Consider the following 14,330-nt stretch of genomic DNA (forward strand, 5'->3'; position numbering starts at 1 on the left):
TCCACAAGAGGGCAGCATGTGGTACCAATTTTCTTTTCTTTTTTTTAAGCACTACTAAGCAGTTCCTGTTCTTCATCCTTGGCCCAGTTAAACAGCATTCAACAGTATTCAAGAGTGTGTGTGTAGCGCAGTGCTGAAAAGCTGTGTTCACTTGCGACAATACACTTGCAGTCAACTCTTGATGAAGCTTATTTTTTCAGGTCAACTGTAAAAATCTTCTGTTAGATGCTTCCACAATGCACATAGACAATAGTTTTATTTAAATGGCTTCAGCTTGACCAAAGATGGGACTTTGTGAATCTCAGGATGATAAAAGTGTGTGTGTGTGTAGTTCCAATATCAACTGCTGCTTCATAGATGGCAAAATACATATTGCATCCATTACTGTTGTTACTTTAGCCCTATTCACATGTTACACACACATAGGGCACTCATGCGTTCAAGAAGGAACAGGCCTCACTGCTGCTGGGCCTGTTCCCTGTGCCTAGGCTAGCCCCATTCCTGCTGACTCCATGTGTTGAGCATGGATCTCTGAAGAAGAACCCTGCAGCTGCTCACACATAGGTGTTACTCTTCAGACATCTGCACTCAGGATGTGGAGTCAAGCAGCAGCCCCAGCAGAGCAGCCCCCACTTCTCCTTCAACTTAGCACACAAACAGGACTTTTATATTTGGAGTCATTGATCCATCTGCAAACAAGCCTGTATTTTTTAAAGTATGCTCTCCAAAGTTGGATTGAAAAAGCAACAAAACTAAGATCTAAAGGCTGCTATTACGTTGCACTTTATTCAAAGTACATGGGGCTGGGGGGAGGAAATTGGTGTATTTTCAGAATTGAAAGCTCTTCTACCTATCAGGACAGTCAGCTCCAGCTGCTCCAAATTCAGATTATGGAAAAGTGCAGACTGCAGATGTAGGTAGAACAGATATAGCACCCATATGAAGGAGAAAATAGGACCATGATGTATAAACCCCCACAACTGATCTTGTAGCTAATGAGATCCTAACCCTATCTACTTGGAAGTAAGTCCCATCGATTTTAATTTCAGAGAAGTAACCATGTCAGTCTGATACAGCGAACCAAGGAAGTATCTTCTGGCACATTAAAAACAAATTAATTAATGGTGGCATAAGCTTTTGAAGTGTGGATCACAACAAACTGTGGCAAATTCTTAAAGATATGGGAGTACCAGACCACCTTACCTGTCTCCTGAGAAACCTGTACGAGGGTCAAGAAGCAACAGTCAGAACCAGACATGGAACAACCGAGTGGTTCAAAATTGGGAAAGGAGTACGACAAGGCTGCATATTGTCGCCCTGCTTATTTAACTTATATGCAGAGTACATCATGAGAAACGCCGGGTTGGATGAATCACAGGTCGGAATTAAGATTGCTGGGGGAATTATCAACAACCTCAGATACGCAGATGATACCACCCTAATGGCAGAAAGTGAAGAGGATCTCAAGAGCCTCTTGTTGAGGGTGAAAGTGGAGAGTGCAAAAGCTGGTTTGAAACTCAACATTAAAAAAACGAAGATCATGGCATCTGGCCCCATCACTTCCTGGCATATAGAAGGGGAAGAAATGGAAGCAGTGACAGATTTGATTTTCTTGGGCTCCAAGATCACCGCAGACGGTGACTGTAGCCATGAAATTAAAAGACGCTTGCTCCTTAGGAGGAAAGCTATGGCAAACCTAGACAGCATAGTAAGAAGCAGAGACATCACCTTGCTGACAAAGGTCCATCTAATCAAAGCTATGGTTTTCCCAATAGTAACGTATGGCTGTGAGAGCTGGACTATAAGGAAGGCTGAGTGCTGAAGAATCGATGCTTTCGAACTGTGGTGCTGGAGAAGACTCTTACGAGTCCCCTGGACTGCAAGGAGGTCAGATCAGTCCATCCTAAAGGAAATCAACCCTGACTGCTCATTGGAAGGACAGAAGCTCAAATATTTTGGCCACCTAATGCGAAGAGAAAACTCCCTGGAAAAGACCCTGATGCTGGGAAAGACTGAAGGCAAAAGGAGAAGGGGACGGCAGAGGATGAGATGGCTAGATAGTATCACCGATGCAATGAATATGAACTTGAGCACACTCCGGGAGATAGTGGAGGGCAGGAAGGCCTGGCGTGCTATGGTCCATGGGGTCAGGAAGAGTCGGACACGACGTAACGACTGAACAACAAAGCTTTTGAAGCGGCATAAATGGTAGGCAAGGTCAGGCAGCTGCTGAGGACCCACACCCCTGTAGCGGCCTACTAACATGAGCCCCCTGGAGTTGCTCATCCTCTTCCCCATTGCAACCTGCTGGTTCACCTGCCTCTTGCTCTGGCCCAGACAACAGTGGTGGTGGTAAGGAGGAGCCACAGATGCCACTGCCCACTGCCTGCTTGCACCTCACTAGTTTCTGAGTGTTCCCATTTTAAATATTGGATTGGTGTCCGTTTATCACCTTGTGTACAGACTGGCCTGACTGGCCTATGGAAACGGCAGAAGGGCACTGTTAGCCAATGATAGCATATATCCCAGGAGATGTGCAAGTGAATTAGATTTTGATGATATGGCTAATGTCGTCTGGGCCCCTAGTACTGTCACTTGAGTAGGTATGGGAATAGAGTTGGTAACGGGGTTTTGTTCCCGGTTTGTATCTCTTTTAGGTTGCTATAGCCCAAGGTTGCTAGTCAGCAGCTGCTTCAGAGGGGAGGCTGCCTGTAAGAAAAACAAACCTAGCACCAGGCCTGTGAAAGGAAGGATAATCTTCCAGGATGAGCTATAGTAGAGACCCTTGATGCACCTGAGATGTTTTAGCTGAGAATTGAAGGTGGCAACACCTGTTGTTCTCTTACCTTTTCTACTGGGCCTGTCCTGTGTAGTATATGACTCCTGGATATCCAGTTGGCGTTGTTCATCTGTTTCTTCACTTCCAATGGAACATACTTCTTTTTCAAAGTTGGTATACTGCATCCCATGGCCTCACACAGAAAAACAAACCTTCCAAACAAACCTAAGTTTTATTTAAACAAAGGCTTTCCCCTCAGCTCTCTCAGGCAGCGGCCTCTCTCTCCTCAGGCCAGAAGCAATGGATGTTGCCCTCAAGCACTTCCTGGTTCCTCCCAGGAAGCACAGACCACTCAGGCCAAACCCAGTACTTTGCTTGTATTGTTACAACTTCCAGAGGTGTCCAGGTTTAGAGTCTGGAAAATTCTGGTGGCAACCTGCTTGGAAATTAGCTGTGCAGGGAAGTTGATACTCTTTATTAGCCAAATTGCTGTGGGTGTAGGAAACTGTCTTTTTATTTTTACTCTGCATAGAACATGTCATCAAGCAGACCAAGTTGTCTATACTAAGTTTTGCAGGTAGCGTAATTTTAAACTTTATTAAATACCCTGTGCCTCTTTTGCATTCTTTAGAACAGAGGAGGAGAACCTCTTTCAGCCAGAAAGCTGACTTCCATTTTGGAGAAGCTCTCAGAGCCACATTCCAGTGGTGGGTGGGGCCAAATGCAAAAGGAGCAGGGCCAAAATTTAAAAAACATACCAGCATATTTTAGCTTGAAGCTCTTAGTGCCCATAACTAAGCCTTAGGAGAGGCATTTCAACTCCACAAAAGCCAGAAAACCATCAAACAATCAGTGCCTGGGGGAAAGGGAATGGACATGGTCACCAGGGAACCCAGAGGGCTGGACTGCGACCCCAGGTAGGCCAGATTTGGTCTGTGGTCCTCCACCCCTGCTTTAGAAAATGGTTACCAACTGGACAACAGTTTGCCTGACATTCAGTACCCAAGCATTTCTAGTGGGATAGCTGAGTCTTTCCAATAGCGCAGAGGACTCTTGCAGTGAAGGTAATCAATTATACAGCATTTCTAATGGGCCTCATAAATAATGGACAGGCCCTCACTTGCACGCGATCTCATTGACATAAGATAACTAGCTTCATTCAGGACAAAGAACTATGCTGCCCTTTTTCTAGATGTGTTGATAAGGTCTGCAATTAGAATTGCCAGATTTTGAACCTGCCTCTCTAGGTATGCCTTTAATAGCAGCTTAATTGGCAGGAAATCACAGGGGATGTTTATCGCCATTGTAATTAAAACTTTCACCAGATGATTTCTGCACATCAGGCTGTTTTTGAAGACACAGAAACATGTCAGTCCAGTCTTAAGGTAAGTTGGCTACCCTAGATGCAGCCCACCAAACGCTTCCTGTAGTACTTCCTTTCGTTCTCTGTAAGGGTCACATGGTTCTCCTGTGCAAGCTCCACTGAAATAAATAGAACGCAGCAGCAGTTCTTGATGGACTGTGTTGGCATTGCTCTCACACAACTAGCTACAATGTCTGTGCCCAAGAAAGATCAATGTGGTGGGGAGATCAGGCAAGGAGTGAGCAGGTGCAGTCTTCTCCCCACACATTGTACCCAGAGCGACAGCTTCCCAGCACTTAATGAAGCATTATATTATCCAGCAATGTCATTCCCCATGGCCAAGATCCTTCTATACTATTTACTCACAAGCAGGTTACACTCATCAGATTCCCAGCAAAATTAACTTAAAACCCCCCCATGTAGGTCCAGCCTGTTTTATTGCTTCCTGATGAGCACAGGTGGGGGAAAGAGTGGGCACCTCTGAATCACCAAAAAAGAAACCTCAGATTTGCATAAAATTTGTATATGCTAATTTATATGTATAGATGCAAATTTAGAAAATGTTATAATTTAAATAGAAATTCAATACGGGCCAGTATTTTGCAATAATAGATAACAAAGAAACCAATAATTAAAGCATCTACCCACCCCGCAGGAACAGAAACTGACACTGAGGCAATTAAGAGGCTATTCAAGGGGCAATTTATCATGTACTCCCGCCTACGCTTATCAGGAAACAAAAAAAGGGGTTTGACTCTGAAAACAGAAAGTGTTTAAAGGTGTGGAGGGAGCCCCTAAAGCCTTAGTAGTACTCTGCCTGTCCACTAGACAGGGTGACATTGCAATTGTGTGTTATTACCTAAAATGACCACACATTAGGTCTGGGGAAAAAACTACAATGAGCAACACAGACAGTACTGGAGTGTAACAGCCAACTTGTTTGGATGCTCCATAAAAAGTAAGTCAACAAAGGGTAGCAGTTCCAGAGAAAGGCTAACATGGAGGCCACCTTAGGCAGTTATCTGCCCAGCTAACAGTTTTCATCTCTCTTTCCGAGTGCTCTAGTTCCCATGGCAACTCGGCCGTAGCCCACTTTTCTCCTTGGGTTTAACTTTTAGTTGAAGCCAACAGAAAATCCAGAGATGCAGAAGGCCAGTTCATCAATCCAGGTAGTATGAACAATTGACTCTTCATCAGGGGACTGAAAGAACAAAATGAATGAAGGAGTGGCTCACACTATTTACATTTCTTTTATTAGGAGTGGGCAGAAGGTAGATCAGGATCTACTGGAAGATCTTCAGTAGATTTTCAGTAGATCAGCAAGGGTTTCCAATTCCCAATGGTTTAACGAGAGTGACAAAAAAGTGCATTTTTTCTCTCCTACTTTAGGCTGCTGAAACCAAGAAAGCTTGCAGGCAAATAGGAATAAAGTTGTGCATGAAAGAGTTTGGGTACAAACTCCAGTTTTGATACTGAAAACAAATTATTGGGTTGAACGTGTGTGCAGAGGCACCTTGTTCTTCATATCTATGTCTGCCATCTTGAGCCACTATTTTGCACCTGGATCTGGTTGGTGGACCTCGGGGTTCTAGTAAAAAACCAAGTAGATCCCAGAAGCCTAAAATCTCCCCAGAAGTGTCTTAGATGACTATCTTCAAAAGGAGCTACTGGGTCAATACAATGGTAGCTGAATACAATGGAAGATGTACTTCTTTTCCTAAGCATTTGGCCATTAGTCACGCCCCAATTGTTTTGGGCTGCTTTTGCATTGTTCCTTCTAGGCTGTGAGGGGAGGGGGAGATTTTGTGTATTGTGGATGAACACTTCCTGTATTGTTTTTAGATTATACTTTACGGTGTTTGTTTCTATTTGTATTCCTGTGCTGATTATGGTTTATATTGCTTTTGCTTTTTTTCTGGTATATTAGTTATGGATTTCTGTCTTTGTGCATATGTGTAAGTCACTCTGGGGCTGCTTCTTGTTGTGGTAAGGCACAAGGTACGGATATTTTTTTAAAAACCATGCTACGGCCCTTATCTGAATTGCACCCCCTGAAGCTGCTCTAGAGTAAAAATGAAAAAAAAATGTAGCTTCTAGACACACATTTAAAGTAATGTCTGTTTTGGCCCTGTGCAGGAGGTCCTCTCCAGATGCTGTAACTAGGAGGCAGAGCCTGCCATCATGCTGATGTTCTCTATCCCCACCCCACGCCTCCCTGTGGTGTAGTGGCACAGATTTACCCAGTGGTGTAGTGGCACATTTTGAAGCCCAGGCACTCACCATGTCAGTCCCCATAGCCACACCCACAAGGAGACTGTAAAATTGTAGACGGTTGATCAATATCAGTGAACCATTGATATGGATTCAGGATTCATTATGGGAGATTCAAGAAAGATAAAAGGAAGTACTTCTTCACATAGCGCACAGTTAAACTATGGATTTTGATACCACAAGGTGTAGCGATGGCCACCAATTTGGATGTCTTTAAATTCCCCTGGAGGAGAAGGCTACTGATGGCCACTAGTCCTGATGCTTCTATGCTACCTCTAGTATCAGACGTGGTAGGCCTATGCACACCAGCTGCTGGGGAACATGGGCAGGAGGGTGCTGTTGCACTTATGTCTTGCTTTGAGTTTTCCGTGGGCAGCTAGTTGGCCACTGTGTGAATAGAATGCTGGACTAGATGGACCCTTGGTCTGATCCAGCATGGCTCTTCTTATGTTAACCAGTTCTAAGAGTTTTTAATCTGCTAGGAACTTCTGTAAAGCTAATGGGTTTTAATTGTCTTATAGAATCATAGAATAGTAGGGTTGGAAGGGGCCTACAAGACCATTGAGTCCAACCCCCTGCTCAATGCCTTAATTTAAGACAAAGCCACCCCAAAATACTTTACATTACAACGAGAAACAATATATTGCTGCTGGGAAAGTTCATTCCCCCCCAGTTACTGTGAGGACTGCAGCTTAGCTCAGCTAGAGGGTACAGGAAATTCTGAGAGCAGTGGGAGATGATGTCAGCTTCCTGCTAATAAAAAGGTGCCAGTGCTGCATCCATATGAGTCCTGGTTCCACTACACCCCTGCCGGTTTTGCCCTACATGAACACCTGAAGAGGGATACCATATCTGCTGTTTATATCTGCACTAATGTTGGGATTAAAGTGTACTGCCCAATACCTGGGGATTAGAATTTTGATTTGGTTTATTTCTATAATCTCAAAATCCAAACCTGTTTCAAAAAGAATAAAAATAACTACGTAATAGCTCCCACCCACCCCATTTGTGAATCTACAAAGCCCAAAGTTGTAGCAGTTGGACATGTCATAAAAAGAAGAAAATTAGATGCAGGCTGCAGTTCCGAAGGCCGCACATGTCAGAGGGATTGTCATTGTCACTTCAGCAGCCTCTCATGCTGCCCTAGAGCTTTTGAAACAATGTCCTAAATTTGGAAGAGTTTTAAAAAGCAGTTTCTGATGCAGCTGCTGAGGAGACAAAGGGGAGGTCAGGTGCTTCAGTGAAAATGGTGACAAAATGGTGCTTTTAGTCTGGCTGGGGCATGCTGGGAGTTGTAGGCCTTTTCTCTGTCTAAACATGCATAGGATTGCACCCTTAGTCATGCTCACGTGCAACTGTCATATGGAACTAGGATTTTAGTAAAATTCTCTGGACTGAGAGCTGCCCATTTGTATGCCCTCATCAACTCCATCAGAAAACTAGATAAATGTAAAAAATCAGATTGCTTTTAGAAGCTAAAAATTTTAAAACTGGAATGGAGTCTTTTTCATATATTATTCAGTCATGAAATGTGCATTCTTCAGCTGCTCACATTCCTATGACTTACTCCTACAGTTTCTCCACACAGGCAGTTTTTCATGCAACTGTCATCTTCCATTCCTGGTATTTCCCACATGCAATACATGACATCATCATCATCCAGCAGCGCTTCTGCACCTTCACCCTGTTTTCCCCATGAAGATCCATTATATTAATGTATGGGGGAAATGCAGTATTTTTTCCAGCTCATGCCATCAAACCGCTACCACCTACCCGTATATTTCTGCCATGGCGTGAGCTGCTTTGTGTGGGTGGTTGCTGGGGGTGTGGCTGTGAATCTCACACCAATCAGCTTCACAGGATGACCTTGGTTCTAGTATTATAAGAGAAGGAGAAAAACATCTCCCTATCTACATTATCCACACTATGCATAATTTTGTACACCTCTATCATGTCTCCCCTTACCCTCCTTTTTTTCAAGCTAAACAATCCAGGCTGTTGTAACCTTCCCTCACAGGGGAGATGCTCCAGCCCCCTGATCATTTTTTTTGCCCTTTTCTGCACTTTTTCCAGCTTTACAATACCCTTTTTTAGGCATGGTGACCAGAACTGTACACAGTATTCCAAGTGTGGTCGCACCATAGATTTGGATAAGCACAGTATGATATTGGCAGTTTTATTCTCAATTCCTTTTCTAATTATGCCTAACATGGAGTTTGCCTTTTTTACAGCAGCCGCACAGTAGGCTGACATTTTCATCGAGCTGTCTACCACAACCCCAAGATCTCTTCCTTGGTTGGTCGCCGGTAGCTCAGATCCCATCAGGTTATATTTGAAGAGCCAGTGTAGTGTAGTGGTGAGAGTGACGGACTGGGAGCCAGGAGAGCCGGCTTCTAGTCCCCACTTGGCCATGGAAGCTCACTGGGTGACTTTGGGCCAGTCACAGACTCTCAGCCCAACCTACCTCACAGGATTGTTGTTGTGAGGATAAAACGGAGAGGAGGATAATTTAAGCCGCCTTGGGTTCCTTGCAAGAGGAAAAAAGGCGGGAGAGAAATGCAACAAACAAACAAACAAATAAATAAATGGGATCCCCCCCCCAACATGCATCACTTGACACTTGCCTATATTTAACCGCATTTGCTGTTTGGATGCCCATTCTCCCAGTTCAGAGAGATCCTTTGGGAGCTCCTCACAATCCCTTTTTGTTTTGGTGTCATTGGCAAACTTGGCCACTTGCTCACTCATAATTCCAGATCTTTTATGAACAAGTTGAAAAGTATTGGTCCCAATACAGATCCCTGTGGGACCCCACTATTTACTTCCCTCCACTGGGAGAATTTACCATTTATTCCAACTCTCTGCTTTCTGTTCTTTAACTAAAAGGTTAGTGAGACAGGGCTTACCTTTGCAGAAGCCATGTTGATTATTTTTCAGCAGGGCTTGTCCTTCTATATGCTTACTGACTTTATCTTTAATAATGCTTTCAGCCAATTTACCTGAAAGAGACGTTAAGCTAATCAGCCTGTAATTTACTCTGGCACAGAGGCTGATCTTAGGGACATGTTGCATATTTTGGTTAGAAGATCAGCGGTTTCATATTTGAGTTCTTTGAGAACTCTAGGATGGATACCATCTGGGCCCAATGATTTATTTGCTTCCAATTTATCAATAAGGTTGAGAACTTCATCTTTTGTCGCCACTATGTGCCTCAGTTCCTCTCCCTTCCTGAAAACATCAGTTCAGACAGAGGTATTTGTCCTATATCTTCACCAGTGAACACCGATGCAAAGAATTCATTCATCTTCTCTGCAATCTCCTTTTCCTCCTTTAGTGCTCCTTTAACTCCATTATCATCCAATGGTCCAACTGCCTCCCTAGCTACTTTCCTGCTTCTGATATATTTAAAGAATTCTTTATTGTTGGCCTTGATGTTGTTAACCATATGCTCTTCAAAATGCTTTTTTGAAAGTATTATTGGCTGCTTACATCTCCTTTGGGCAACCTTGTGCTCCCTTTTGTTTTCCTCACTTGGGCATCCAACAAAGCCCAACAACAATTAGTCCAACAAAGCAAGGAAATGTTCCCAAATGCTTTTTTCATGCCAGAGCTCAAAATTCAGCTCACCCCTTTCTCTGTGTCTCAGCATCACATTCTCTCAAACTCCACTGTCTTTGTACCTTTACACACACAGTGGCAGGCTTGATCTAACTGAGGCTGGTTTCTGGGCGAACAGGCAGCGGTGGGAAAGGATGTGCCACTGAATTCAATGGGCTTTCCATCCAGATAGGCTGGAGACTGCTGGGCAGCCTGAGCTCCTGTTCGCTTGAAAGTATGTCTCACTGAGTTCAAGGGGCTTACTCCTGAGGAAGCCCTCTTTGTCTCATCCACGTGGCCACCTTTACTTGGAAGATTGGAACTGAAAAGGGGAGGCAAGGACAACCTGCCAGGCTTCACCCACCAGTGTAAATGGATGGTAGTGTCATGCAGTAAGGAAAAACTGGTTGTGTAAAGAACTGATTTAAATCTCGGAAAGAATCTGGAAGCAGAAGCCCTGGTAAATTTCGGGATAAAAACTGTGGTGTGCTGAAGCTCAAAGAAGTGGCTGCCGTGTTCCTATTCAGAAACTATATAGATGTCTCTCAGTTGTATTTCCAATAAAGCAATGACCTTGCAGCAGGCTTATACTTGGACAGAGGGAAAGTTTCTATGCTTCAGATGCCATGCCAACCATGGTTGGAATCTATACAATGATAACATGGGATACACATTGTAAATGTGTTCTATTAGTAGCCTGTTTGGGCTTTCTTGAAGGCTCCCATCAATTGCAGGCTTATTTCTTCTGTCAATCATCTGTTTGGGGGAATCAATGTAGAGATAGACAGTTGTTTTGAGAGAGAGCTGAACGTGTTTCCAGGCATTCACTCAGCATGGAGAATGAATACAGGTGTGTGTGAGGGGGCAGGGGAAGACCCCCCTCCCGTGGTGTGAATGTCTGAAAAGGCCTATTGCCCTTGATATATACACACACCTGTCTTGTCCTACTGTTGTCTCTGATCAAACAGGGTTTTCAGGTTGGTAAAACCTGAAAGACCAGTTTACCAATTATTCTTCTCTCATGCTACTTTCAAAACCAAAAATGCCTCTATCATCTGTAGCCCAAACTAGTCATGAAATTAATGGTGCAACCCTATGCATGTTTAGACAGAAAAAGTCCTACAATTCCCTGCATGCCCCAGCCAACCATTCACTTATAAAGAATATGGAGAGAGAGAGAGAGAGCGCTCAAGAGAGAGATTAAATCAAATACTTGCCCAGGACGATCCCACTGCTAATAGCTGATCCTGATAGGATGACCCCAAGCTGGGTGTCCTGAGGATTGCGGTCAGGCAAGCCTATCATCTGGGCTGTCTTTAGCTCTAACAGTACAAGCAAGAACTTGCACTGCTGCTGCTGAAACACAATCCTGTTCCTGGCCTGTGGAACGGTGTCAACTCGCTGGGCCCTGGTTGCCAGGAACATGTCCTTGCAGCCCTCCTGTTACTGCTCCCAAAGGCTAGAAAGACCTCTGAGAGTCAGTGCTGGAGGAACTGGGGCGGGGGGGCTGTCCCCTCCCTGCCCCTGCCAGAGCAGCACAGCGGCACCCCTTTGGTAAGGCAGCGGCACTGTGGCAAGATCAACGGTCCATGCAGGAGCGCTGCCTGGAGCTGATCCTGTTCTGGAACTGGGCCTGGAGTTTTGCTCCAGCTCAGGTGAGCAGAGGTCTCCATTCCGATCCTTACATCATGTCTGGTGAGTGGCTGCCTGTCATAACATCTGTTTGAAAGCTGAGCTTGAAAGATGCCGGATGTGTGAATGTTTTTATGCTCGCTTTGGTGCCAGAACGGAAAGCAAATCTTTGAATTAAAGCATGTGACATGCTAGCTTTTATGCCAGTGTGAAAAACCCCTTGTGTGTAGCTCTGTCACTATTCCTCTCTTTCAGTGTTTTAACAGAGTCCCCCAGGAAAATGTAACAGTTTATACTTTTTATCTCTAAAAAAGATTCATTGTCTTCATGAACGCTTGCTGTCTCTGCCTCAGAAGACAGATTCACAGTGCAATCCTATGTATGCTTACACAGACGTAAGCCCCTCTGACATGGTTCACAGTCAACACTAATCCATGGTTTATTAACCCATGATTAACACAAGGTTTGCTGCCCTACCTAGGGTTTGTTTGGCAGACAATTGAACAAAATGTGGTTTGTTTTCTCAGTTGCGTGTTTCCCTCCTCCTTCGCCTACTCCCTTATCCCAAATGCCTTTGTGGTGCCATAGTACTGGCGTGTATAGCGGCAGGTAGTTTTGACCACTCTTGCCTGCTGCCTCTGTAGCCTGGCAAAAGAACCCATGAACAACCCACAGTTCTGGGTTCACATGTAATGACAATCCATGGGTTAAACAACCCAGAGTTTACAACCAAATTTATTTTATTTATTTAATTTATTTATTTAATTTCTATACCGCCCAATAGCCAAAGCTCTCTGGGTGGTTCACAAAAATTAAAACTGAACGGCACACAATAAAACAATATAAAATATATAGAACATTAAAACTACAATATAACAATACAACCACAATAAAACCTAACAGCAGTGCAGGAATTTAAAATACAGATTTAAAACAGCAAAGCTAAAAGTCTAGAAAGCTAAAAAGCTAAAACCCAACAACAAACCATGGGTAATTATTGGGTTAACTCTGGGTTGATCAACCCATAGTTTCTGGATTCGCATGTCACAAAACAACCCAGGAATGGGGTGTTCCTGGGTTGTTGATTAAAAGTGGAAATGACAAGTGTGTGGGTTGCGTGCTCCACTCATCCCTACAATTCCAGGGTTAAACAACATAGGAATTGCTGTTGTGACATGGGAACGAGGTCATTGGGTTGTTCGTGGTTAACAAACCATGGTTTGTTAGTGCAGCTGGGTTTGCATATCATGACAAGCCAGAATTCAGCAACCCATGGGTTAAATAAAACCATGGGATAGTGTTATGTGAAAACCAGATCTCTGTGTCCAATAGATAAGCATGCACACAATTGCAGCCTCAGAATGACGTCCATTGTACAAAATCCTGTGAATGTTAAGCTGCAATCCCAGGTACGTTTCTTGAGGATAAGTGCCATTAAATTCTGTGGAATATACTTCAGAGTAAACCTGCAAAGGAATGATCTGTAACTTAAGTGGCCTTTTCACAGAACTATACATATTTAATACAAAATGCTGTGGAAGAGCACAAACATAAAAGTAAGTCAGTGGGTGAGTTCATATGATCATGGAGGGAAAATAAGCCACAGTGGCTTATTTTCCCTCCCCGCAAGCTTATTTTCCCTCCTGGTTGCAAGCCACCTAATTAGAGTGATTATACTTGGTGGACGCAGCTTGTTGTGATATCTGAACCCAGCAAGGCTGGGTGGCTGGGGTGGTTTACAAACCACCCAGAAACCATAGAACAAGCCACAATTAACAACACAACAATAACAGCTTAAAAACAACCTCCAATCCAACAGACCTGCTTACGCTCCAAAGGCCTACTTGAATAACAAGGTCTTTGCCTGCCAGTGGAAGGACAGCAGAGAAGGAGCCAACCTAGCTCCCTCAGCAGGGAGTTCCACAGCCTGGGAGCAGCCACCGAAAAGGCCCTCTTTCATGTTGCCACCAAATGTGCCTCTGAAGGTACTGGTCTTAAAAGAAGGGCCTGAGGTTTTTAAGTACTAGGCAGGCTCATATCAGAGAAGGCAGAGAAACTGAGGAATCGTAACTGTGATTGGTGGCCATATTTCAACATGGCTGCCAATTTTGTTACAGGGGAAATCTGAGATGGCCCTATAGCAAAGAATATCCAATATGGTATGGTCTAAAAGTGTGCCAGATTTCATGCTTTTATCATCAAAGGCACAACTCTTTCACCTATCTACTGGACTAATCTAAATAATCCGCATCATCCAGAAATCCATGGAGCTGAGAAGCAGCACGTACTCCAGCATAAACATACTAGACCCAATTCGGATAACATGCCATGGGTTTGAGTGACATGCCAACCTGTACTGCAGTGCAGGTAATTATGTAAACAACGGGCACGCATGCAGTACACATGGGGGTGGGGGGTGGGATGGGGGATTTGTACTGAAGTTTCTCCCAAGCCTGCTGTTATCTTCTTCTTGCATGTGGATGGTGCTGTTTTGGTTACATAAAGATTGGCGCTCAGAGAATGAGTTTGGTATTTGTACGTACGTGTGTGTGTGTGTGTTGTGTTTTTAATCATATTTGATGTTATGCACCAAGATATATTGTTTTTAACACTACTCTATTGGCCTGTGATGTGATTACAAAACTTGTCTACAACCAATGTGAAACTCTGGGGCTAACAAACTCTTTT

The sequence above is a fragment of the Heloderma suspectum genome, chromosome 1 (genome assembly GCF_057233095.1).
Source record: "Heloderma suspectum isolate Gila_16-S chromosome 1, 16-S_ref, whole genome shotgun sequence".
In the NCBI taxonomy this organism is placed as follows: domain Eukaryota; kingdom Metazoa; phylum Chordata; class Lepidosauria; order Squamata; family Helodermatidae; genus Heloderma; species Heloderma suspectum.